The following is a 26,850-nucleotide window of genomic DNA, read 5'->3' on the forward strand; positions in this document are numbered from 1 at the left end:
AACAGTATATAAAAATTTGAGGCTGTAAAAAAAAAAAACCAAGAAGAATTATGAGAATGTACATTAAAAAATCAAGCACAGAACAACTTATCCAATTTTTATAACAGTTAATTCTGCATGGTAGTTATGTAGGTGAATTAGTTTTCTTATTTTTAATCTCTAATGTTTTTATAATGAAGTTTTATTAGCTTTTCAAATTTTTTAAAGATAACTACTTCAACTTCACAGAATAAGTATGGCACACATCCATGTATTCAGCATCCAGATTAATGTATTGTCATATTTGGTTCTAGTCTATTATATTTTCTAGGTTTTAGAAAAACGAAAAACATGACAATATAAAAAGTAGGCTCCTTCTCTGTTTCTATAGTTAACAGTTCATAAAATTGATATGGATAACATTTGTAATTGGGAAAAAAGATACTAAAATTTTAAAGAAAATAAAATTTTAAAAGGAAATAAAACCTTTGGTTAAGAAGGTTAAGTCAATAGTTTCCCAATATTTACAGCAAAACATTTTGACTGACCACACAAAGGAAGAAGAAGAGAAAGGAATTATCAGCAAGATGTAGAATAAATAGCTGTTTCTGCTTCTAGAATTCACTTAATAAACTCAGTGAGCTACTGGCCAATGTGTAAACCATAGTAACTCCCCTTACCCCAGTGACCACCCACTGCCTGGTAACTGTTGGTAGCTGCCCAGAAGAGACTGCAAGAGTACTTCTGCCCAGAAAGCATGAGCCTTAGAAATAACTTAAAAACTGCAGACAGTGACGACTCAGTGTTTATAAAGTAAAATATGTGATAAGTTTAAATTATTTCTTCAGAATCCTTTAAGCATGATTTACCTTCTGGATTACATCTGTATCAATTGACTACCTAGGAGCTTTTATAGTTTATATTTTATGTTTATATTTTCAACATGAAGCATTCTGCTTTGTGTTGGGCGGTATAAAGAAGTCATTCTCTTGTCACCATCCAATAAGTAAATACATACATAAACAAATAAACATTCATACTATCAACCCCAATAAATAAATACATACATAAACAAATAAACATTCATACTATCAACCCCAATAAATAAATACATACATAAACAAATAAACATTCATACTATCAACCTTTATTGCTTCAAGATAAAAACTGGCATATGTGGTCTCCTTTCCAGTAAATGACAAACAAAATGAATGCTTAACAAATATATTTAAAGACAGCTTTCCCATGTTAATGTTTTGCCTCAATTCTCTGCTTTCTCTTCAAATAACTTTTAGCTTGTCCTTTAAAATGGATGTTAATAATTTATCTGAGGGAAAGTTATTAAAATAGAATTTTTTAAGAAAGTACTTCAAATTCTTGACCATGCCACTCTACAAATTAAAAGCACACATACTCTCTTCAGCCCTCATGTGCGAATACTGTATGCCCAGCACACAAATACAGCTAAAGGGAACTGGGAGAAAAGCAGCCTTTTTCTTGGAGGCTGTGGCATGTGGTCAAGAAAATAATTTCATCATAAACTGAGTATTCACTTGTCTTTTTGTGAGAGTCAGCAGATACACATTTAGGTTCCTCTACAATGTGTCTCTATTCTGCCTAGTGATAAAACCTGCTTTTTTTTTAGCCCTGTTATTTATGAGTTAAAATATTTTTTTCAGGCACATTTCAATAAACAGCACGTCAGTGATTGTTTATAGTGTTAAAAGGTTTTCTGTAAGCATACCACCTCAAACAACTCCACTCTTTGATCTCTCTCTCTCTCTCTCTTTCTCTCTCTCTCTTTAAAATTACACAGTGTGTGTTAGGAAGGTCTCCACCTAGGAGAAACTACAAAAATGTTCCTTAAGACTTAATAACCCAGTGTTCACACTATGAGGGAGTGTAAGCCTTCAAGGAACAGGAAATGTGCACTCCTCAGAGACGCTTCTTCCCTATGGCATGATCCGGGTCAGTGGAAAGCTACTTTTGACAAGATGTCTATGACCAAGTTCTAACCTCATGAGGAGTACGAGTCATGGGTGTGTCTAGGCTTGGCAAATCATATGCAATATTTCATGCAGTTCAACTTTTTACTTCCCTGTTTCAGAAAAATAAAGTGCTTCTCTGCACTCCATTGGATTGCCAGTCCTCCGGCTCCTCAAGGGAGCCATGTTCCTGCCCTAGCTACTGTATCTGGAGATTGCCCAGAATCTAAAGGATCTCTCGAGTCATTCTTCAAACCCGCCCCTCCACTTGTACTGATCCCTCTACACTGAAACACTTTTAGATTAACTTTAAGTAGACAGTATTTGTTCTGAGAATAGCAATTCAGACCATGATGGAAAGGAAATTAGCAAGGAGGAGATTTGTGCTGGTCAGTCTCTCTCTCTTACTCTTACACACACACACACACACACACACACACACACACACACACACATATAAACTTTTTGTCAATATATACAGGAAAAGAAATACATCTAAGTTTTCTCTTCCCCGATGAGTTAAGATATAATTTTCATATACACAAGTTTCAATAAATAGTATGTCAACTATTATTTATGGTGCTAAAAATTGTTCATTGGGAATGCCACCTATTTTTTAAAGCAATAAAACCAAATACTCTATGATACTTAAAAGAATCATGATTCCAGGTATTATGTCATGTAATACGTAAAATTAGCAATGCATCTGAGTCTGGTTCCAACTCTTATAACATTAAATATGTTATCTTGGGAAAGTTACATCATCTTCCTGATATTCCTTTCTAAAAAAAAATTGTCAAGTGTCTCTCCGCCTTATACAATTATTTCAGAAGTCAAGTGAGATAAAAAATATGAAAATTATTTACATAAAATAAAATAAGCTGTGCTTGCATAATACTCTAAGGAAGAAGTAGTAGTTACATTCTGGTTTTTTTTCTCTGTGACTGGTATTCTTTCTAATTGACTATGCTCAAACAAATGAAATATTATTACCACATTTGAACAAGCCTGATTTCTTTCCTCTCTAGTAGAAAATTATAGACTTCTGAAGTCTTCAGACATCATATTGCAAAGAGAAAATCTTATAATCAGTTACTGGTTAGAGACATACAAACTATACTGGTGTGTGATTTCTTTTGAAAAATTAATGTATAGAAACATATAATTAAGCATAAAAGGTAATTTCTTATTTATCACTTTATTACTTAGAGATCAATAAAAATTTACGTTTTGCTTACATTAATACTTTTTTTTTGCCATCTGTGGTATAAAACCAAACCAAATAAAGGGAAAAAAAGTAACATTTAACTGTTTAATTGCTTCCATTTTGTTTGGGAAACTTAACCTCAATTTAACCTTTGTGGCTACTGTGCAAGTCAAAATCAAATGACTTTGACGATCTCAGTCCCAGAATAATAAACTCACCAGGGGCTTTAAGCCTCTTTACCTTTAGCAGGGGGAACTGAGCAGTCTTCAAGTTGTTTGTGTTCATTGATTGATAATGAGCAGTTTCTCTGTCTGCATCTGTGTAGGACCATGTGAGGTCTGCTTTAGCCTGCTGGGAGTTGAGAGGAGGGAGAGGCAATCACACTGTGTTTAAAAAATTGTTCTAAGGATGACATTTGGGAGACAAATATTTTGGTTACAGGCCAATGTAACTTTTTTTAATGCTGAAACAAGCTTGGCACTTTACATTTTAATTTCAATCTGTTTTCATAATTCAATATAAATTGACATGTCATAATTTATACATAATGGAAACTTTCTTCAAGTGGTTACCTCTATCAATAAGTTATTTAAAAAATACAGTTATAAAATTTTATTCTGATTTCATCATTTGCTTAAAATATCTATTAGGCATCAAATCTTACTCGTCAATTATTAAATACGAGCTTCTTATTTTTGTTTTCTATTTATTTGAAAAAGTATGCTTATGTCCTGGACATAGATAATCTCCTCAAGAGTTAAATTTTTCTTATTAAATGGAGATGAGTCAGTAGCAATGAAATTCACAGAGCTTACTCTTACTGAGGGTTTCTCTTATCTTTAAAATTTCATAGTACAAATAGGTTCAAATATAACCACTGCATTTTTGCCATTTATGTAACAAAACAAAGGTATGTCAAATTACAACATATCTATGGTTTAATGACACCGTTAATTTCTTTATTCTGTGCTACTGACTATCTATAATTCCATCAACATTCTGGTTCAATATGGGGTTTTCAGGAGCATTGGTTAAAATGAAAACTGTCATTTGTTGAACCAAGGTACTATGTTTTCGAAGTGATCAGGAGAGCAGCTGGGTTGGAATTTCTGATTGAGAAATTCCAGCAGGTTAGAAGCCAGGAGAGCTGATTTACATGATTATTAGCTAAGTTTCTGCTTCCAAGTGGACAGGAGGACTTGAAGCCTGTACACATGGTCAGAAGAACTAACTCCAGCCTAAGCAGCAGGTTCTCATTTCTTAAGTGAGGACATCTATGCTAAAGTGAAGACAGAGAGATTGTCTTTGAGCCAGAAGGCTGACTCAAGAAAACTATATTCCTTTACATCTTGAAAGGCTATTCATGGAGTGAATGTCCCACAGAAACCATGCTACACAGTTAGTGACCGCCCTAGCATTCTTTACATAAAACTTATTATTATGTGACTCATCCAGTCTCACCACATACTGAGCTTCTCTTAAGCAGCAAAACCAGTTTGTTTTATCTTGGTAGGATTTCCTGGGTCACTGAATCTATAGAATTCTTACAGAAGCTAGAAGCTCTTTCCTGATTAACCTAGAACAAGAGAACCTAGACCTTCTTTTCCTACTCATGTGAGCCACTGATTAGAGAATGAAGATTAATATAATCACTAATGTGATTCAGAGTTCACAAAATGAAAATAAACCAACTGCAGAGAACATACGCTTATTGAGACTAGACAATTTGGAGGGGGGATTATTCTTATAACAAATAAAAACACAAGACTAATATGACTAATATGACCATAAAATGTCCTATAATTTCAACAAAGGAATTCTACCTGAGGTCAGAATGATGTAACTTTGAATATTCATCTGAATCCAGCAATGGACTCTTTTGAGTAACTGTGGGAGTGGATAGAAAGTACATGTTCCCAGCAATCCTCTCCCCTGAATGTCACTGTTCCCTGCAAAGACTTTGGTAAGCATTCAGCAGGAGTAAGATGTGTTAGACCACTTAATTGTTACCTGGTGGGCATCACTCTATGGTATTGCTGAAGTGTAGCATCACATAACTTAATGGTCAGCCAGGGGGAAATAGGATTGACAGTCACTTATGAAACAAGAAAGATGGGAAAACAATTCTCAAACAGAAGAGTACTGACCTCCATATAAAGGCAAACCACACAATAACACAGTAAGAATTTTTCCAGATGTGGTATTGAGTCTGCTGTAGCACATACAACAAAATGGGCTACATGTAACAGAGCCATTGTTGAAAGTGAAGTCTTCATAAGTTATGAACCTGTCATAAAAATTACTGCTTACCCGAGATATTTTCCTAATGCTTGAAAGACATTTATCATTGATTGAAAACCATATTTCCCCATACATAAATCGGGAAAACAATTTGTTACCTATATGGTAATTCAGGATGAAATGAATATTAAGAGCTTCTTCTATATAGTGAAGAATCAAAATACATGGATGATATAAAACATGTTATTTCACTCTCCAATCTATTTATAGAAATTGTATAAATGAAATCAATCAATTTGTAAATTTTAATAAAGTTTCTAAGAGAACTTGGATCTAAAAGCTTTGTGGGTGTATATTTTGTGCCGAAGTTACTTATTTTTATTTTATTTTTTTGAGATGGAGTCTCACTCTGTCTCCCAGGCTGGGGTGCAGTGGCATGATTTCGGCTTACTGCAACCTCAACCTTCTGAGTTTAAGTGATTCTCTGCTTCAGCCTCCCGAGTAGCTGGGACTACAAGCCTGTGCCACCGCACCAGCCAATTTTTGTATTTTTAGTAGAGACACGGTTTTACCATGTTGGCCAGGCTTGTCTCAAATTTCTGATCTCAAGTGATTTCCCCACCTCAGCCTCCCAAAGTGGTGAGATTACAGACATGAACCACCGAGACCAGCCCTGAAGTTACTTAGAATCATGCTTTCTACAAAGGCCTGGTTAAGAGCTACATAACTTTTTATAACATTAGTTAAATCACACAGTAAGTATTTCCTGAGCATCTACATTGAAGGGTTTGGAAATATATGAGTAGCAAGAAAGATCTAGTGTCAGCTTATACATATTCTCTAGCTTGGTGGAGAGTCCAAAAAAAAAAAACGTGTGCTAAGCATCACAATGTGTCAATTAGATTAAGTGATCCAGACACTAGATATTTGCAACTTAAATGAGGCCAGTTTTGTAGAGATAAAAAATGTACAAGATATGGATTACAATTTATGCTGTATATTTATCTTGTATATTTTTTAGATATGAATATTAGATATGGATGTACAATGTATGTATTCCACAGGTATGCATATAATATACATGCTTTAAATTTAATACAGGTGGTGGAAAGTTAGAGTGGTTCTCTCTCATCCGACGGTTAATATTTTCTCCATTGCAGTAAGAAGTTAAATTATATCTTAGAAGGAGGAATAGAGGAGGGCAAATTCTGTAAGAGAAAAAGATAAAGATACTTTGAAATGACTTCTGTGGAGAACTACAGAGAGGGAGCTGACACTGACACAACTAAGAATCCCTGGGCAGCATACTTGGTTGCTGCTGGTCATCATGAATGTGTACCATTACCAACTTTCATTGTTCTGTGATTTTCTGCAGTAGTTCTGGTGGAAGCATGAAGATGACAGACTAGTACAAATGATCCCAAATTGGGGTTCGGCAGAAAGATGAAAAGGCTTGATTAACTTAGAGAAATAAAATATTAACATGATAGTGAATTATAAGGAGGATCGAAAAGAAATGACAAAAATGATAACAATTGAGAAAATAGAGGGATCAAGTTATCAAATGTGTGAATGAGACAAAACATTGAACTGCTCTTTTCAAACATCTGAAAAAGAGAACTGGAAAGAAGGAAGCTGTGATAGATTTAGTCATCTCAGTCTTTTATTATAAACGTCTCATGATGACAACAAGGGTCAGATGTGACTATTGGGATTTGGTTACTGAGGCTGAATGAAGCGGAGATGAGGTCAAGAAACTGAAAGGGCAGGTTGTCATCTGAGCAAAAATAAAGACATTAAATTTCCCTAAGATAGCTACAGGTTTTGGATGGGGAAAACAAAACAAAAACTTGAGTTGGGTCGCTAAAGCGTTCAGTAAATTACAGGATATGACTGGAATGTGAGTAAAACGCACTAGGAAGCAGAAAGAAGAGATAGATAAAGCTGACTGCTATCACCTAAGAGTGTATGTATTTGTATCCAAGTTGATCGGCAGTGGCTTAGAAAATTCCCTGAGAATTGAAATCAGAGGACAATGACCCATAACATTCCAATGTGAATTCTAAATATTGCACATTTCATGAAAATCCTTAATTCTTGATATCCCTTCTTTAAAAGTTTAAGCAATTTTACTATAGTATGATGATTATAAAATACACATATTTTAACTGTCAATTGGCACATGTTTACAAAATGGACTTTCTATGCAATCACCACCCAGTCAAGATATGAAATTACTGATAACACTTGCTTCCCCCAATCATTAGCCATATTCTGACTTTTATTATCATGGATTGGTTTTGTCTATTTTTGTCTGCTTCTATAAACTGACCTTTTTGATGGCCTACACATATGTACAAAAAGATATTTATAAGAAGGTAATGAGGTATTATTTGCAATGACTTCCTCAAATTTTAATGAAGTAAAATTTAGCATGTACTTCGTTTAAGAAGAATGTGCGTCTTGTCAAGCTCTAATTTTTTACTGCTGGGGAAAAAGGTCAAGTGAAAGGCAGACAGAATTAAGATGAGGCTCCAAAGCTTTGGAAGTAGAAAGCAGATCGTCATGATGGAGTGAAGCACTTGGGGATGTTATGTACCTGGCTATATGTATGAGTCCTTGTCCATGGGCAGGACTTGGCTCAAAGGTGAATTTATCAAAAACACCATAGCAAACAGAAATATCAGTTTACTTTTTATTGAGCACTGATTATAATACAGACATTATTATAATAGCTGCGTATATATTATCTCTGTTATCTTCACAGGCATTCTGTAAATTTGCTATTCTCCTACTTCCATGGTATATCTCTCTAAACTGAAACATAAATAATTGAGATTGTCTTCACCCAGGATTTCCATCCAGACTATCTCCCCCAAAGGCAACACTCTTTCACAGCAAGGCTTCTTTCAAACCAAACCCTGACCCCCTCACAAAGATTTAGAATTCTAACTGGAAATGGACAGGAACACATCTGTTACCCCACAGCAACTCTGTTGAAATCTCAAACCTGAAGAAGTATTCAAATGTGTAGTCTTTGGTAAGTATTTCTGGAGTTCACATTCTCCCTTTTCTTTGGTCTAACCTAGAAAACTTCAGGACCGGATCTCTCCTGTGTTCTTGTCATATTTCCATTGATTGCAAAAGTCTTATGACTTTATGCTAAGGTCACATTCATTATCAGTCTCATTATGAGAGCTGATTGGTAAAGAGAAAAATGACATATAGATTAGTAGGCATATCAAAATCACTTCCAAAAATAAAAATGGAAACACTCTGCACTGATTTTTTTTTTCTGATCCTTTAACCAATTGCCAACTGATAAACTAGGCAAGACTTTTAAAATTTTAATGTCCTCTTTATTGTGACGGCAGATAAAACAATCCTGCTTCTATCACTTTTTAATTCAGATTTATTGAGTATATAGAGATTTATAATCCTTTCCCCAAGTACATGAATAAAATATAATATATAATTAGCATTTGGAGTTTTTTTGAAGATGATGTGATTGATGGGGGTGACAGAGATGATGCAAAGGTGTCAACAGCATTAAGTCTCTGTACATTTGATTGTGTGCATTTACAGTCTCCTATCGGCTTATACCAAAGTCGAGAAAAAATATGAATATGACTGTTTCTCACAAGAAATGACACGCTACAGTAGGTGGAAGAATGTTGCTTTAACATATTTAGTAGTCAATAAGTGGTATGTGAATTTGTGAAGTGAATGTAGTACATATAGGTGCACTATATATACTATGATACTTGAAGTTACATCATTATCTAAAAGTAATGATTTGTCTCTAACTCACTTATCTTTGAACAAGGAAATACATTCTTAAAGCTCTACTGAAGTGCACTGCAACTGCTCTGAGACTTAGAGATCCTTTGCACATTGTTAAAGTCATTATTTCAATCATAATTTTATCTAAAAATACTGTTTTTAAAAAAGGCAGATAAGGAAAAACAAAAGCCTCGTGAGTTTTAGCATCTGTCTGAAAGTAGTCTAGTAAACCATTGTAATAAAAATGATGTGATGTAATGAGTTTGCTGAACAAAGGGAGCTTACAACACACTCCAGGGCAGCAATGAAGGGGTTACTGTTTATCATAACGTACAATGGAATGGAAAATGCACACTGGCTTTCAAGTTCAAAGGGACTGAAGAAACTTTGGTAACTTTATCCCCTTTAGTCACAAACTGTGAGACGACATATGGTTAACATCCTTTTTTGGTGTTATTTTTAAACTTGTTTATGAGACATAAATACAAAGTATTCTAAACCCTATAATGACTTTTCTCTCTGAGTGGAAACTTGATTGGGATTGCCAAGCATTACTTCTTGCAGTTTATCTGATGAATTTTCTCTTCACTGGTGAAGCAATAATGAATGCTGAAGAAACCAGAATTTAAAAGGCTAATATATTATATTATTGCGCTTTTTTTTTCTCTTTTGAGTTTTCTCACAGCATAGGTATTCCAGACATAGACAGCTTCAACGGTTGAAAAGGGGATTTAGAGAACTGTCAAAAATAATTTGGGGAAAGAGAGTGTCTCCACAATTCTCCATGAATCAAATGGTAACAAGGGAATATTATTTTCTGACTAACTTAATTTCTGACTCTATAGCAGCTAAAGGTTTGGTCCTCCTAAATCACAGAAGATTTTTTTAAAGAAAAAAAAAGCAAAAGGAAGTAATAAATGTCAAACTCTCATCAAAAACAGGCTGGGCACTTTATTTATTTATTTTTTTTTAGTTTTCACTGGAGTTCTTTGAACTTGTAAAAAGTAACCCATCTGTAGTTCAAATCTACTGTAAAGCTGGTTTACCATGCTACCTGTTTTAAAAGTTACATTTTTTCCCAGGAGATTAGGCAACTGGGACCATAATACATTATTAAATATAGGCATCTAGTCCCTTTAATTTTCTTTGGTATATATTTAGAATCCTATACACTGTAATCAGGCAACATTTAAAGTATTAAGATGCATAAACATGTGGGTACTAGCTATAACACTGAAGTCATTTGTTTTAGGACAAGAATGTGTACCTGCTCTGAAACATTAATCCCCACAGAGGATGGCCAGGGCCTCCCAGCAGAAATTAAACAGTGCCTGCTGTGATTTTCTCTAATCTGATTCATCAACTGTGTGTGTATTGGCTCTCTTTAAATGAAACTGAAAAGCAATAAAGACCCAGAATGAAACCTCATAAAGACACTAATTTTCTCTAGTGCTTAATTGTGGCAAAAAGTATGATGTGTTTTTATTCATAATATGTAAAAAGAATGGTTTAGATGGAATGAATATCATGACACAAACAACTTAAACCAGTGAGACAAAACAGGGGAACCAAAATCAGATAATATGATAAAAATTTTATTTCTATATTAGACACATAAACAGAATGGTATTTCATTTGTGTTTCTTACGTTTTCCGTGACAACTCAAATGTTATTGTAAATACTTGTGTGACATATCTGATATGAGACAGCACAATGTCTCACTTAAAGCTCTGAGGTACAGGCCATTGTCTTTGTGTTCAAAGACTTGTTCTCCACCTTTCTTCTAGCAACATTCCCTTACACAGGGTCAGCACATGACTGGTTTCCCCTTCTTTGTCATATGGATTCACATCAGCATTTCATTGACTTAGGGTGTTTCTTCTTGGGGGTCAGTGGGTAAAGGAGAACTGTGGCTTTCAAGCTATCCTTCTGATACAAGCTCATATTTTCAAAGGTCAGATGCTGCTATTGCTTAGCTTATAACTGTTATTACCTTGACCTCATAGATGGATGTTTAGGATTGTAATGTTTCTACTGAACTCTTGGGGAATTCTTTCCCATCATGTAAAAGTTCAAGGGAGAGAGGAAATGTGACATAGTAATCCAAAGAAAGATTTATATGCTGTATTTTGAGAAGATAATTCTACCCAATTCAATATTATGCTCTCAACCTTGTGAGAAAAAATGGAAACAGTCACTTAGGTTTTTGCAGGATTTTACACATTTTCAGACTAGCAAAAATAATATCCCCTATGTTTCATTTTTTGCTATCTGAGAGTTGAATAATAATATTTTAAATCCTTCTGGTGGCAATGAATATTTGCTTAGTGTGCTTTTTCACAGAATCCTAGAAACAGTTGGTCAATATGTATTTATTAATCAGTGCTGCTTTGCTGCTCCAAGACACAATGAGTAAATGGTGCAACCAAAATTATAGCCCAAGATTCATCACTTCTAGTCATAGATTCCAACCGCAAAACCTCATTCTTCTCTTTAAGGTATTGCTATAGGAAACTCATCTTATTCCAAAGCCAACACTCTAGGGATTATCTAAACCAGAAGGGATGTTTTTTTTTTTCTTTTCTGAGCTGTGGTCTTGCCATCTGCTGTATTTCCCTTGTTTCACAAAACTGGTTTCTATGACCAAGAAACTTAAGTTCTGGCAAAGAAATAGGATATCTTGATCATGACCTTTTAGTTTAGAGAACAGTATGTTTCAACAACCTCAATGTTGAGATACCTGTATTTTGCACATTTTTATATTATTTAGTTTTTCCAAAAACAAAATAAAGCCTTGGAGCATTAAAAAATCCACATTATTTTTAACTAGTCAATAATAATTTCCAGCAACTTTTTACTTAGTTTATACTACAGATGATAGGTTATATGGTATACTATTTTTCTATTAGTTCTTTGCAACATGGGATTTAAGAAGAGAGTTTTGTTTCTTCAATACTTGGTCTGAATAGTATGCTGCCTCCAGGAAAAACTATGACCAAAGAGCTGAGAATCCCTGTATGTCTGAAATCTAGAATCTTCAAATGTCTGAATTCTAGAATCATAGAATGTCTGAATTCCAGAATCTGGGTGCTTGAATTATAGAATCTTAAATATGTCTGAATTACAGTATTGTAAGATGCCTGAATTCTAGAATTCCGGTATGTTTGAATTCTAGAATCATAAAACGTCTAAATTCCGGAAGTTAGGGTATGTGAATTCCAGAATCCTAAAATGTCTCTATTCTAGAATCAGTATATGGCTGAATTCTAAAATCTTAACATGTCTGGTATCAGGAAGTTAAGATGTCTGACATCCAGAATCCTAATATGTCTGCATCCAACAATTATAAAAGATTCTGAATTCTATAATCATAGAATGACTGAATTCTGGAATGTCAGGATGTCCTGAGCCAGAGGGAGCCAGGAATAGGTGAGAGCCTCATCCCTTACCAAGTTGGCGGGGCAGGAGCCCACACTCCCTGAGCTCAGCCTCAGCTGCCCAGCCGCAGCTCCAGACTCTAGCGTACCTTCATTCTTTGGGGATCAGGAAGCCCCTTGCCGCTGAAAGCTCAAAAGTGCCTGCTCCCACTCTCTGGCCTCTCCCTACTCCTAGTGCTCACTCCAGTTTTGGAGCAGAGTTGTAGCAAACCTCAGGTGCTGTGGCAACCCAGCCAGGTGTGAGTGCTCTCAGGGGTGGCTCTGGCACACCAGTCTCCTGTGGCCTTGGCCCCCTCTGGACTTTGGGCACCAATGAGCATGGGAGGGAGGCCAAGGGGTACTGAAGGAAGCTTGGCATAGGCCTTCAGGCAACCCTTGGCATGAACAGCCTGTGCACCATGGATTAGACATGTTGATGAGAGCAAAAGGCAGACAGGCTTCTGGACAGAAACAGGCATATCTTCAGTGAAACCCCACCTTCAAGCCAGGATGTCCTGAAGCCTGGGGCCCAGGCTGTCAGTTCCAGGTGGCCAGGAGCTAGAATTTATGGTGCTTTGTCTGGGCCCACCCCCTGCTTCCCAAGGACCAATCAGCATGCACTTCCTCCCTTTTGAAGCCCATAAAAACCCCAGGCTCAGGCTGACTCACAGACATTGGGACTACCAACTATGGGAAGGAAATACTCAATATGAGTCTCCTCAACTCATTGGGATGACCTGCCTGTGGAAAGGAGCTACCCACTCAGGGTCTCCCTTCTGATGAAAGCTGGTGGACTCCCATCAGGACTGCCTGCTTGTGAGTAGGAGCTACCCATTTTGGGTCTGTGGAGAGCTGTTCTGTCATTCAACAAAGTTCCTCTCTACCTGGCTCACCATCCAGCTGTCTGCATAACTCATTCTTCCTGGACAAGGAACAAGAACTCAGGACCTACCAAATGGCAGGACTTAAAGAGCTGTAACATAAACAGAGCTGAAACACCCTGTTGCTGACCACATTGAGGGTGATGAGGAGAAAAAAGCTGTGGCCATTTAGGGATCCCAGATCTAGGGGCTCCCTGAGTCTGAGCTGTGATACCTTATTTGAGGCTCTGCAATTTTTGGCATCTCCATGCTTCCAGATACCACCACTTTCCTCTCATCCGGACAAGGGTGCTGATGGCAGAAGCCACTGGAGGTGCATCTGATCCAGCTGCAGGCATAGATAGAGACAGCACCTGTGCCAGTGCCTGGAGCTGCCTGCCTTGCTGCAGCAGCTGGCATGCTTGGCTGTACACAGAGGCCAGATCAAATGCTCTCTCACTTATGCACACCTCACTGCTCTCCACCTGGCTCACACTTGGCAGGCATGGCATCCAGGCTGGCTGTGCAAGGTGAGCACAGCCTGCTATGCCAAGTGAATGAAATGAGCCCAGTGAGGTCCGAGCAAAACTTGAGCAAAAGTGCCACCAGTCACAGAGGTTTCTGCTGGAAAAGTGATACCATAAGGATCCTGTGACACTATTGATATTATTTATAACACTTATAGTCATTCTTTAAAGTGAATATTGTTATCCTTTTTCTTAGAGATGAAATCCTCTTTTAGCAGATCTGCAGGACCCTTTTGAAAGAAAAGCATGTACAAAAGCAAGATTATGTGTTATGACCTTGTCTGTGAAGACTTTGTATGCTTACATTGAAGATTATCCCTAAGTTTAATGATTTTTTTTTTTAAATCATATTACTGTTTTATATCAATGAAGAAACCATAGCAGGTAAACATTTAACTGATGGCCAGAACCCATTTTAGAATTGCCTCTATTTTCAATGTATTTTCTTTTACTTTTTTTTGAGATGGAGTTTCACTCGTCACCGAGGCTGGAATGCAATGGTGTGATCTCGGCTCCTTGCAACCTCTGCCTTGCCGGTTCAGTGATTCTCCTGCTTCAGCCTCCCAAGTACAAGTAGTTGGGTACAGGTGCCCACCACCAAGCCCAGATAATTTTGTATTTTTAATAGAGACAGGGTTTCGCCATGTTGGCCAGGCTGGTCTAGAACTCCTTACCACAGGCGATTCACCCACATTGCCTATGCACGGTGGCTCAAGCCTGTGATCCCAGCAAAGTGAGCCACCGTGCATAGGCAATGTATTTTCAATCATACTAATATATTTATTCAATGAAACATATTCAACATTTTAAAAAGATGGAAACTATTTGCCTTAAATTACTTTCTATGACAAGAAGAGCTAAGGAAGTCTATACCCATATCCACATCTACTTCTATATCTGCAAACTTAGTTATAGACATATGGGTGATAAAACAACTTTATTACAAATATAATCAGTAGAAGCATTTAAACTTAAACTAGTTTTTATTAACCAATTCTAGGTAGACTAGTCTAATGGTTGGCAAATACCTAAAAAGTTTTTCTTGTTTATATTCTATCAGTCTTACATGTCAGATGAGTACTTCAGGAGGAGTAGACTAAGAACTTGCACAGCCTCTTCCAGGCTTTATTCAGAGTATCAAGATCAAGCTTAGAGAAAGGACAGATATTTCATCGATGACCCATGAAGAGAGGAAAACGTAGTTCTTTTTTTTTTTTTGGAAGAAGTGAAAGGTTTGGTTTTAAGAAGCTGTAATGTTGTTGAGTATAACTTATAAATTTATAAGTCTTCTTAAATGTGGCAAAATCTTAAAAATAAATTATGATATTTATGTACTTTCCAAAATGGGACATTTTCACTTACTTATAGGATCTTCCCTCTCTATTATTCTTTGGGCAAAATCTTTTTCCACTGCCATAATTTTTAAAATACATTCTAAAATTCTAAAATACATTGTATTATATGGATATGTGATGGAATCTGTGCTGTTATTCAAACTTGTGGACAAAGAGCAGACATGTGTAGGTGGGAATACTTGAGGTCTGGAAGTCCCAGTAACTTCCACTTGGAAAATTGTGTAGGTAGTACAGAACACAATGTCAGGCTTCATTCCCTCAGAGCAAAAAAGTCTGTCTTTTACAGCCTGCAAGTTTAATATTGGCAACAAGAGATATGGTATTTTTTCTTAGCTTGTCTTTACATTACTTTAGTTCCCCCATTGAGATATTTTACACTGTATATACCTCTGTATGTATGAAATGTGTTTAATAAAAGCATCTAATGCACAGTGTTGTTAAGATTAAATCACAGTTTATAAACATAAATCATTAACATGTCTGGCCATATAAGTCTTTGCTATTATTATTCTCTCTCTCTCTTTCTTCTCACTGCCCCCTCTGCCTATTGCATTTAAAATTGATCTCTGAAAATGATGTTCCATGCTCATTACTTTCTGTATCAGTTTTTAGAGTGTTTGAATGGAGACCTGTTCTATATCTTTACAGGGTTTAGTAAAGATGGAGTGCATGTTAGGTATACGTGATAATCATATCATAATCATACTATGACTCTTGGTCTTAAAAGGAAATAATACACTCTAATCTAAATTATACTAACAATTAGTAAACCTTTTCTTTATAGAGTTACAACTGACATTTGAATAGTGGAAATACAATCTATTCTGCCATATTTCAAACTGTTAAATGTAAAATATAACATATACTAATTTATTTTTAAGTGTAAATTGTAAGTAAATTATGAAACAGTCAGCATTATCACTGCTGCAACCAAAAACAGACATTAATAATTCACCCTCCACTATTGTTTATGACAGTATATATATTTTTTATTTTTGTATTAATTTACTTTTTAATTTTAATCAAATAATGACTATTTTAAATGTTTATAAGTCTGTCTTTCTTCTAATACAAGTTTAGAAATCCTTCTCAGCTATTTGTATAGATGGAATACTTTGGACAATTTAACCTGATGATTCCAGAATGTGTTAGGAAAGAATGTAAATATTTGACAAAAATAAATAGTAACCCAAAGCAAACTTCTTGGGGGGCCTATAACAACAGTGTGGATAATTCCTTTCCCTGTTCTTTTTAATTTTCTTGAATATTTATGCATTGGGCTTCTGGCTAAGGATGGCAGTAGAATAGCCAAGAGTCTATAACAAAAATTACTCCTGTGGTTTTTTTTCTGGCTGCTTTAACAGCAATAAATTCAGGGATACCAGATATATTAAGATAACGTATTTTCATTAGATTTCTAACCCAACTGTGGATCCATGTGGTTCAGATGAAATGCATTCATGTACACAGATCTGAAATGCTCATCATAATCAAAGTGAACTCCAGTGCCCTGGAGCATTATTCATCATGTGAATGAGCCACATTCATGCCTAGAAAAACAAAATCCAGTTTGTAACTTGGGTGGGTAGCGGGAGGGTTTGGAAGGTCTTTATTAGACTGCTTAGGGCTGACAAGCTAGTGCAGACTAAGTCTTCTATCTTTGCTTTGTTCTGCAGTAAAAATTTAGGTACCAAGTCACTGTCTGCTGTAAGCAATCCTGGGTCATAGCATCTCAATGTTGACTTGTTTGTTCCCAGATTCTAATAAGATTTGAAGTTGTCTAAACTTGTGTCCCTATTTTCTGAGCCCGGTTTCTTGTGTGGCCTCCACTTTGAGTTTCTCTCCCAGTCATCAGCCTTTCCTCCATTTCCCTAGTACACTAAGACTCTACCAATGGCACCCACTTCCCAACCCAGAGTATCCCACTTCCAAGAAGAAGGCTTCTACTTGAGTTTTGTTTGGAATTTTCAAAACTTTAAGTGGAGCTTAGAAAGTTAAGGAACTCCCCAGGAATGAGGACTAATAAACAGCAAAGCTGAGTATATTATTACATGTAATCACATTAATTTCATTCCAAAGCCTGTGAACTTATTTTCTAAGTTGTTACTTTTGCTTTGGCTTTTGTCTCTTTTTTCCATGCATACAAAGAGACAGGTCTCTGTACCTAATTCCAGAATAGAGTCCAGCAACCCCTGGAACTGCCCCTTAAACGCTGTTGGATGCCTGATCTTGAAGTAGTATTTAACCTGAATCAATTGTAACTGCGTTCTGCTTTTTAAAAACATAATATATATTCAAATATAATAGATATATATAACATATATCTGAAAGCTATATATGTACATATATATGTATTTTAATAATTTATATTAATATAATATATATTTAATAATATATATTTAAAATATTATATATTTAAAATATGTATTTGAGAGCTATAATACCCCATTAACAGATATTTTGAATGAATTGGAACTAAATGTTTCTTTCCTATTTGTCTACTATGACTGCCTGACCATTTGAAAAACTCCTTTCATAGTAGTTCTGTCTACACTCCTAGGCCCAGCCTAGTAGACTAATCTAGTAACAGGTTTCATCCCTGCCATCTCTCCCACTGTCCTCCACAACTCTGAACACTTTGCCTTCCCTGAGCAGTCTTGCTTAACAGTCTTGCTTAGATGAAGCCAAACTATGTGTGAAAGCACAGAAAATGTAACAGATACATTGGCTATTTGTAATAATTAATGAGAAATAATGTTAGAAAATTATTAGGATCATGTCATGAATGATTTCTTGAATGCTAAAGAATTTGAATATAATTAAGTAATAAATAAGATTCCACTGACTGTTTGGATAGGTCAGAGTAATGTTTTAGAAAAACATTTCTAGCCAGGCATGGTGGCTCATACCTGTAATCTCAGCACTTTGGGAGGCCAAGGTGGGTGGATTATCTGAGGTCAGGAGTTCGAGATCAGCCTGGCCAACATGGCAAAACCCCGTCTCTACTAAAAATACAAAAGAATTAGCCAGGTATGGTGGGGCACTGTAATCCCAGCTACTCAGGAGGCTGAGGCAGGAGAACTGCTGGAACCCAGGAGGCGGAGGTTGCATTGAGCCAAGATCATGCCACTTGCACTCTAGCCTGTGTGACAGAGCAAGATTTGTTCTCAAAAAAAAAAATAAATAAAAAAATAAAAAATAAATAAATTCTAATTTTATCACAGTAGCAGAATAAACAAGAGGCCATTTTAGCAATACAGAGTATAGGTGAGAATGGATATAAGAGAGTGACTGCAAATTGAGAGGCTTTTTTGTGGGTCTGTAACTGTCCAATATGAAATCATTATTCTTGGGCAAATTTGGGCAATTTAGATTTTGAGTTAAGAAAAATATGCAATGTAGTTTACTGCATTGAAATGGAAGGCCAAATATAACTAAATGCAATGAAATGGAAGGCCAAATATAACTAAAAAAAAAAATTAAAACCATAATTGAAAAGAAACGTAAGGTGCAACTGGCACATAAATGGAAGGAAATTACTTTAGCTGGTGAGTGAGAAAATCGGAATGATGAATTAGCTGAGGTTTGGACACCATAGGACTTGCGAGACTGTTTCAAGAATGTTATGAATATTATACACAAGAGCTTATTGAGAATATTTACAACCTTAAGTTTAATATAAACATTACCTAATCATTGGTGTGTCTATCAAATCACAGTTACAGATTATTTATCATTATGATAGGCACAAAAGAGATTATAAGTGAAAGATAATCAAATTTATGGAAATTGTTTTATATTCTCTAGCTTTATTTTCAATATATGGCATTAAAATATATTAAATCAATTTCACTTATTTTAGCAAGGGTACATACATGAGGCCATCCTTTGAAATACATACATATTACTAATTACACAGGTTGAACATCCCAAATTCCCAAATCCCAAATCCAAAATGCTCCAAATGAAAAACGTAAGTGACAATATGTGCTCAAAGGAAATGTTTTTGGAGCATTTCATATTTTTGGATTTGGGATGCTAAACCAGTATAATAAAAACATTCCAATTTTTAAAAACTCTGAAATCCAAAACACTTCTGGTCCCAAGCATTTCAGATAAAGAATACTCAACCTGAATTACCAAAATAATATGTTTTCATGACTCTCTTACCCTAATCCATCTTTCTTACACATGCATGTACACAGAAACACAACTAACAACTTCTCAATGTAGGAACTGTTAAAACACGTTAAAAATTCCCAGAACCTGTTACTTTTGCCTGACAAAGAGTACATTTGTTAGTAAATAGTATTAAACTATATCCCTTACCATACTCAGCAAAGTATAAATATGTTTTGTAAACAACATTTAATGGGTCTTTAAACAATGTAATTTTTTCCTTAAATATCTGTGCATATGTAGGCCTATACTTGAAAATACATACAGTTTTATTTGAAAGTTTTTGATAAAAATGACATGTCACAATTAATAAGATGATTTTGTAGCCTTTTTTGCAAAAAATAGACTGAAAGACAGATTCAAGTGATTTCATGATCATTTACATGTCTAAAATATTTAATAAAATCACCAACCATTCTTTAACACACACATATGCAAACACATACACATAAACTACTTAACCAAATTAAATCAACATTATATTATATATATAACTATGAAGTTCAAGTTGTAATTTTAAGGCAGCAAAATCTTTATTCTTTTCCGAATATTTGTAAATACTTGCTTGTCATTTCTCATGATTAACGGCCAGCTTGGTATGTTAATATCTACTTCTGTTTGTAACTTGTCTGATTTTCTTATAGAAATAAATATGCAAAGTTTATTTGAATTACAGCAAGGAAAATGAAATTGATAGCTATGTAACTGTATTACTTTATTTCTGTTCTCTAAATGCTATTGAAGGGAATAAGTGGATTAAGTAGATATAGGACCCAATTTGATTCTGTTGGAGCTGCATGTCATTAAACAATGGATATCATGCCTTTTCATTATGGCCATGGTTATTTGACTAAAAGGCAAAAGCGGCACCAAACTGAGCAAAGCAGAGTTTTTTTCTGAGAGGGGTGTGTGTGTGTGTGTGTGTGTGTGTGTGTGTGTGTGTTTGGGTGCATGTGCTCTGAGAGAGAGAACTCTGCCTTTCCTGCTTTTCCCTTTGGAGTCCCAAGGTAGGATACGGCTAGTAGTGACACTTTCCTTCTCACCTCCAGCTTGATAAAACACATGTTCTGCAGAAGAGAAGAGTCAAGGTCACTTGGGCCCAGGTGAAAATGAGAGAGGAAGGCTCTATAAAATAGTTGAGTGCCTACTTCAGCAGAGCCTGAGGCAAACCATATTCCTGTCCTTCCTAGTATTTTCTCTTATTCTTTAGAATAAATTGAATTGGCTTGGCGTAACTTCCATCCACAGTACTTCCTTGACTTTCTCAGACAGAGAGGGACTCACCCTCAGGGTTATGAACAATTTACAGCTCTCTGTTACACCACCCTTCCTTTCCTCTCTAGGTAGAATGTCAGAATGGAAGCAAGGAGGTTATTATTACAGGCTTAACTTAAATGTGTTCTGATTTACTTTAAAGAAAATCATTTGCAAACTTTGCTCCTTTAACAAATATCAAATTACTTGAAATTCACCTCCCAACTAATCATGACCCATCAGTGTATCCACACCTCTCTTGAGAATTGCAGCTCCAGCTCAAGGAAAATGAATGGTTCTAATTTGCTTCTCATAAATGAGCCTGATCAATGAGCAATCTCACAGTGACTCCTTCTCCTGCCAGCAAAATGGACTCTACTGTACAACCAGAAGGCTTTTATTACTCTTACTACTCCTTGCTTCTTTCCTTCCTTCTTTCTTTCTTCTTTTTATCATTCTCTCTCTCAGAAATTATTTCTCCTTTCTCCTGTTACTATGGATCAATAAAAGCCTGAATTTGTTATGCCTGGAATATTTTTTTCTGTTTATATCTCATATATATACTGTGTTATTTAGTAATTTTCATCATCCTATACAACTGGAACACTTTGCTTCTTCCAGAGTTTATCTGATTTGGTTTAATTTACTGGAGTTAAAATGCTCCAAATATTATTATTTGATAAATAAACTTTAAATATATTTTAACAAAACCAATAAAATTGTGAAACATGGCATTGAAGTAGTTTATTCCTGAACAGACTACCCATGTCAGCAATTATTATGAACCCTGACAAAAACTGGGCCATGTGAACTGATGGAGATGGGAATTATGCAAGGTTAGCCTTCTAGCATCACAGAAATTTTAGAGTTTCTCAGGACCTAGGAGATAATGCAGTCAAACTCTACAATTTTAAGGATAATTAAATTTAAATCAAGAAAGGGTAGGGGAATTGTACAAGATAAAACAGCTAATTGATAGCAGAGCACAGACGAAAATTGGGGTCACCTATGGCAGAACTCAGACATCTTGCTTCTGTAACATGTTCCATGTTAGTCTAAAGTTAAGGAAATACACATTATTATTATACTTTATTGTTATTGTTATTTAGGTTTGCAAAAGTGACTCTCCACTTAGAGCTTTATTTTCTAAATAATATTGGTTGTTTCATATTCCATTAACATTTACCTCGGCGACATAAATTACTTTTAGTTAAAATATTTAATTTAGTGTTTAGGGAATATGTATGTTTTTTCTTACCAACTTTCATAAAATATATAAACACATTAATCATCTTAGAACAAAAAGTAATTTGTTAAAAGAAGCTTAATTTAACTTCTGAAGATGAAAATAAAGAAAGCAATTTCTTTATAATGAAGTCACAGTTTCTCAAAACAAAAAACGCTTTTCTCATCTGTAAAACTTGTTGAGCAAGTGTGGTTTAAAGCAGGAATATTTAAATGGAGAATATGATTTGGTATCCCCTTGAGGTAAGATCAGTTTTCAAAGGATTAAGCTTGGGAATTTTCTCAAATGATTTACCTGCTAATCTGGTTGGACATGAGAGCTGGAGTGGCACTAAGTTTTGCTTTATTTTTCAGCCTGGGTGGGCTTAATTCTGGGAATCAGGTAGAGAAATTTGTCCTTGGAATGATGGAAAATGAAAACTGAAACATCTGTGTTTTATGTACAAATATCTGTATGGTTTGCAGAATATCTGTGAAACACACTGCATCTCAGACTTTTATTTACCTACTGTGCAAGAGAATGCAAGTGAAAGGAGTGAATGAAGTTGAAGATGACAAAATGAACAAATAAATCCATCTCTAGTTTCTCTCAGCAAGTACCTCTGAATGCTTGTTAGGTTTGCTATTTATCAGCCTTTGGCCATAATATCTTTTTATTTCTATTCATAGATATATAAGCATCTTTTTTTTTTTTTTTTTTTTTTTTTGAGACGGAGTTTCGCTCTTGTTACCCAGGCTGGAGTGCAATGGCGCGATCTCGGCTCACCGCAACCTCCGCCTCCTGGGTTCAGGCAATTCTCCTGCCTCAGCCTCCTGAGTAGCTGGGATTACAGGCACGCGCCACCATGCCCAGCTAATTTTTTGTATATTTAGTAGAGACGGGATTTCACCATGTTGACCGGGATGGTCTCGATCTCTTGACCTCGTGATCCACCCGCCTCGACCTCCCAAAGTGCTGGGATTACAGGCGTGAGTCACCGCGCCCAGCCAGCCATCTTTTATTTATTTGCTTAGCTTTCTTTTTTAGTAAATCTCAGGAATATATTAGGAATAAGTGTTATTGGTTATAAGAATGAAAACACCTGCAAGTATTACATTTTAAAATTATCTCCTAACAACATTTCTAAAAAATAGAAGGAAGTACAATTTATAGGCAGCAATTGTGCTTCACAAGTTCTAACAGTAGGGCAATTTTTAAATGGAACTTTCTGGTAGATTACTTATTTTAATCCCTGATTCTACCTGGATGACCTACTGAATAGGTTGACATTTTTTCAGATTAGTATTACTCAATTCTGCTATTTCTATTATTGATTTGCACCTCTGAATCACTTTGCCATTATGGGACAAATTTAAGAATAATTAAATTTTGTAAGAAATATATAAGGACTATATATTGTGGACAATATCATCTTTCTTTCTACTCACAATATAATTTCTTCTTTCCTCTCCTTTTTCTATTTATTTTTAGCTTCCTCTCCTGATGTGTACTCATTTTAATGTTTATATTATTTTAAAATGAAGTCTCACTCTGTCATCCAGGCCAAAGTGAAGATGCATGATCATTGCTCACTGCAGGTTCAAGTTGCTGGGCTCATACAATCCTCCTACCTCAGCTTTCCATGTAGCTGGGACTACAAGGGTGTTTCACTACACCCAACTTGAAGTGTACTAACTTTAAAGACACACGTACACACATTTGAAGATACTAAGATAATGGATCAACAAAACAAAAGTGGCTCTGTAATTTTCAACCTCAGAATAGCTTCCCTCAGGTCATTATTACAATTTCTGGACAACCACATTCACTAAATCTTTAAGAGAAACACGAATGTAAAGAAAGAGAAAATGAGATTATCAGCCTTATAGAGCCATGTTAACTAGTTTCTGACAACTGTTATAAACTGTTGTATCAAGTGTCTAGGTAATTCTGACACTTGAGGGGAATACTAACAACACAACCCTAAGCAATCTTACATAAGCCACCAACTCTCTTTTATATTGCAACCATGACTCCATTTTGAACATTAGCAACCAAAGATGCAAGATGAGGCAGTGGAGTGGGCACATATCTATTAGCGATTTTCAAAGGTCATGCCCCACTGAAATCTAGTCAGAGAAATCATCCTCAGATATTTAGGAAAGCGCACTATCAGCAATGCAAATACAAAAACCGTAATAAAATGATTATCTTAGTTCAACCTTTGTCTTTGATATGAAATAACACTTTATACTTCACAGTATTTCTCTTAATTACTAAATGCAAACACTGAGTTTGTTTACTTGCCACTGTCTGTTTTTCTTCCCGTGTTATAAGCTCCTTATAGCAGATACCATGTATGTCCTGCTGATAGATATACTCAGAGTGTTTAGCACCTTGTCTGTCACAGGTTGGTTACTTGATGTAATGAATGGATGAAATAACTAAAATAAAACATTAGCTTGATAAAAGTAGTATCATAGATTATATCAATAGGGTCATTACAATTAATTGCAGGAAAAGATTGAACAACAAAGAAAGACCAAGATATATTGGGAACTGGGGTAATTTCATGTGCACCTGCTGCTGATTTTGTAGAATTTGGAATCGGTTTTGGTGACAATAAAGGACATAAAACTTGCAGATGCTTGCCTCTCTAGAAGGTTATTAAGCCAATAATTATTTGTTTATTGTTACATAAGGGACTATTCATATCCGTTCTGATTAATAATTAAATACCAGATTCAACTATTGACAGCAATGAGGTAATAGAAAAAACATTAGTTTTTCTGTTCAAATATATTAAATGATCATGGCCAAAGGAACCTAGTTCTGAGGAACTAGGCAACAGAATAAGATTATATTGGTAATAGCATGTAGAATCTTCTTAAATATTATTTAATTTCACAAATTCTATTGGCTCTATTTTATTTGTCAAGCTTTTATTGATTGTAAATGAGACAAGATTACAAAGTCCAGAGCAAAAAGAGATTTTCCCACACTTCCACCAAGTTAACCTTAGTACAGGCAGGTCAGGTTAGGCCATTATCTCTGAGCATCTGGAAAACTGTACTATTTGGTCCCTAGGAACTGCCACACAATTCTTTAGGGAATTTTCTATTTTTCCAGGTCATCTTTTTCTTCCTTAAGAAATAAATAATAATCATGGGTTGAAATGTAAATGCAATCATTTTCCAACAGTATATTTTATCACCCTAATAGCAACAATGATGATTTCCTACATTATACTTTTGAGAGTGTATCTATCTTCTTTCAAAAATGTGCATCTAGTTAAAATAAATATAGATTTGTACATACTAACCTTTATCAAATCAGAGGTTTAATACTCAGGAATGTTTTAATATTATTTGTCAGGTTCCTAGTCAAGCAGGTCTTTTGCTGATATATTAATGTAGGCATGAAAATGGCATGGCTATTTCAGACATAGAGGAATGCCCAAACAACTAAGCAATGGAAATATAAATTTACCAAAAGTATTTTAAAAAATTGTCCAATACTATCTTTGATATTCTTTAAACTTAGGTATTCATGTCAAAGCCAATCACTGATAGAATTATATCAGCAACATTCCTCTAGCCCCCAATTTCTATAATGTTTCTGTAGAACACTAGTCTCCTAGAATATTAATAGATTGTATTCAAACTAAAAGTTCTGTAGTTTAGGAAGCATAATTAATGATGGGATAAACAGTTAAACTACTAGATTAGCTACTGCAAGGAAATCTAGGACATTTAAATGCATGAATGCCTAAGTGAATTTTACTTAAGACAATAATAGAGCACACACATTTTCCTACATTTACTTGAATGTGGCACATTTTCCCAAAGGCCTATTGGAAAAGCTAGTGTTCCAAGGAACACATTTTGAGAAATGTTGTCCTACGCAAACCATCATTATGTGAAAAAACACTAACATCTGTGGTAGGCAGTGTTGAGAATGCTGAAGGAGCAATTGCATGTGATTAGACATTCTGTAGTTTAATATATATACATGCAATGTAAACTTTTGACATTCCTTGTCAAATCATTGCTATGTTTTTACAGTCTCTGTGTCCTGTTTCATTTTTTTCTTTACGTTTAACAAACAATCCTATATTTCTTTTTTTTTTTTTTTTTTTTTTTTTTTTGAGACGGAGTTTCGCTCGTTACCCAGGCTGGAGTGCAATGGCGCGATCTCGGCTCACCGCAACCTCCGCCTCCTGGGTTCAGGCAATTCTCCTGCCTCAGCCTCCTGAGTAGCTGGGATTACAGGCACACGCCACCATGCCCAGCTAATTTTTTGTATTAGTAGAGACGGGGTTTCACCATGTTGACCAGGATGGTCTCGATCTCTTGACCTCGTGATCCACCCGCCTCGGCCTCCCAAAGTGCTGGGATTACAGGCTTGAGCCACCGCGCCCAGCCTATATTTCTTTTATTTCCGTATTACAGGTGTATTTAATTGCTGATTGAGTACATCCCTCTTCAAATGATTTTTCTGTCTCATTATGGGTCATTCAAATTTCATATGCCTTCTCCAAAATTTGCTAATCTTATTCTTTTCAGTTTAAATAAAAAATAAAATTTTATTTACATGGAATGCAAAAGTATATCTATGTAAGTTTTATTTTCTTGATACAGACTTTTGGAGTTTCAAAACATTTTCAGAGATTATATAAAAATCCATTTATTTAGAGTTTGGCCCATTTTTTGCCATTTAAAATTTATCGTTTGCTCTTTCTGCTTAAACATAAAATTTCTATTTCCAGCATACATGTAACTTATCCCAGGTGAACCCTAAATGGATGATCCACTTTGTGGTTTGCAAAGGGGCCTCTA

General features: G+C 35.4%; 1 protein-coding gene across 2 annotated transcripts in view; it reads right to left on the minus strand.

Moving 5' to 3' along the window:
- The window catches only part of SEMA3A (semaphorin 3A), a 497,295-nt gene that overhangs the window by 267,293 nt on the left and 203,152 nt on the right, over nt 1–26,850 (minus strand). The window contains exon 1 of one of the 2 annotated variants that reach the window (XM_064375121.1): nt 3,412–3,429. The exons of the other annotated variant lie outside the window; for it this stretch is intronic. The gene's annotated coding sequence lies outside the window, so the exon portion shown is untranslated. Of the gene's footprint in view, nt 1–3,411; nt 3,430–26,850 lie in introns of those variants that run through there. 2 annotated transcript variants of the gene reach the window in all.

This window comes from Aotus nancymaae, unplaced genomic scaffold (assembly GCF_030222135.1).
Source record: "Aotus nancymaae isolate 86718 unplaced genomic scaffold, 86718_ANA_hifiasm-v0.15.2.pri h1tg000002l, whole genome shotgun sequence".
Classification (NCBI taxonomy): Eukaryota; Metazoa; Chordata; class Mammalia; order Primates; family Aotidae; genus Aotus; species Aotus nancymaae.